General features: G+C 42.2%; 1 protein-coding gene across 2 annotated transcripts in view; it reads left to right on the top strand.

Annotated features, from left to right (window-relative positions):
* Positions 1-1,970, top strand: part of isg20 (interferon stimulated exonuclease gene) — an 8,356-nt gene that overhangs the window by 2,092 nt on the left and 4,294 nt on the right. The gene's annotated exons all lie outside the window — the stretch shown is intronic.

Raw genomic sequence — 1,970 nt, 5'->3', positions numbered from 1 at the left:
CGGACGCGATGGCGCGGCATCCGGCCGCATCACTTGCTAGGCGCCACGCCCTTCGAGCAGGCCAGAAAGGAGGTGAGGCCGGCGGACATCTACGCAATCAAACTTTCACATAGAACTCACCAAATAGCTGCTTGGTTGCAAGGGACTATGTTGAAGTGATCTGACGAGTTTTATTTCGACACACGTACTACTTTGTGGGCTTTTTTTTTTTTTTTGTACTGTGTATCCACAGCATGTTCGTAACTCAAATTTTGGCTTGCAGCACAAAACAGGAATCAATTATAACTTGAATTTGTAAGTCAAGGTAGTTGCATGAAATCTGGCTGTTTTATTATTTTTTTAATACTAAAATGTTTTCCTTCAACTATGTTTTAAATTTTCTATATCGGGGCAACCTTCATTGTTATCAGTTTCTGGGTTCATTCTCCTTCATTCCCATGGAAAGTTTCCAATGTTGAAAATTCCCAAACTTTTGCAACCATTGGCGTTGCCTTGAGATAAGTCACACATATTCATATTTCTGCCACAAATGGGGAAAGTTACCAAGACTCTGTCCCCACATACTCAAATGTTTTTCTTTGTGTAAAATATGTCCTGACAAGAAAGGGGAACAAGTATGACAGGAAGCAGATGAAGCAGTAACCGTTATCATCGTTCCCCTCCCCAGCCTACAAACTCTCATTAGATGTCTGTAAGTGGTCACTGCCAGAGTTGTTCTGCTGCAAATGAGTCCGAGAACCTTCGGCGGATGTTCTTCGCCTTCGTGCCCCGCCTTATTCGTCTCCTCCACCGCACCGTAAATCCTCCGATACTGGCTGTAATGACGTCACGCATTATGTGACCTCCCATGTCCCAAAAATGTTAATAAATGGCTCCGATCAAAAGGGAAATCCCAACATTTTAATCTTGTCAGTCCACATGTGGTGGTCCCCCCCCCCCCTCTCTTGGCTCATCTCACCAAAGTTGCAGGGTTCTATTTCATGCAAAATGTTTCCGATTGGCCAACCATTTCAAGGCCGTCGTGCCACCTGGTGCTTCGTCATGCATACGGCGATGCGCAAATGTGTTTACATGTGGATGTAATGTACATATTTGGAAATACAATACTAGTGATGTATGTGGGGACATAGCCTTCTGAGGGAAACTTCACATTTCAATGGAAAGTGATTTCACGTTTTAGCTCGTAGATCGTCATATTTTTCCGAGTTGTTGCATTTGTGTAGAAAAAATGACTGGGCGAGAAGATAAAAGGGCCTTCAAGGTTAAACCCCACCCCACAAACAGTTGCTTCTACTTTGAAGATGCAAAGCACAAAAAAATATTGGTGTGACCGTCCAATGTGGAACATAATCTGTTCCTGGTTGACTTCCAGGTTGTTCTTGTTTTAAAACTAGAGCTGGGCGAGTACCGATACCAGGTATCGGGCCATATTTTAAGGTATTGGGTACTTGAGGAGGCTGCCAAGACAGTACCAGCCACCGATATGAAATCATATATCAAAAGTACTGGAGGTATCTGTACTCTGTTTCGGTGGATACTCAAAAGAGTGAAAACTTTTACTGGTCTTGGTCTGAGGAGAAGAAGTGGTATTGAGCATCCATTGTTAAATCTTTTTTTTTTTCTTTTCCTCTTCCAGAGGAAGTCACTTAATGTGGTCATCAACTTAACTGTTTAATTAAACTAAAAGTAAAACTAATCACCTGCAGCACTGTCACCTAGTGATGTTTAAAGACTGAATATCATGTGAAGCAGTAAGGTCCATTTATGGTTCTGGTGGTTATCACACGTTTCATTTTTGCCATCACTGGCATAGTGTAAAAACAAAAGAAAAATTGAAACAAGGACTTCCGTTTTTTTTTTTTTTTTTTTTTTTGGGAAAATATGTTAGCTGCATTGCTCCAGGGCACAATAGCTGTGATTGTTGGGGGTTGCAGTCAATGCCCCACTCCCAGTGTCATCACCGCTTGCCG

This window comes from Hippocampus comes, unplaced genomic scaffold (assembly GCF_001891065.2).
Source record: "Hippocampus comes isolate QL1 unplaced genomic scaffold, H_comes_QL1_v1.1 scaffold298, whole genome shotgun sequence".
In the NCBI taxonomy this organism is placed as follows: Eukaryota; Metazoa; Chordata; class Actinopteri; order Syngnathiformes; family Syngnathidae; genus Hippocampus; species Hippocampus comes.
The sequence above is the reverse complement of the archived record's forward strand: the minus strand, read 5'-3'. Positions and strand labels throughout refer to the sequence as shown.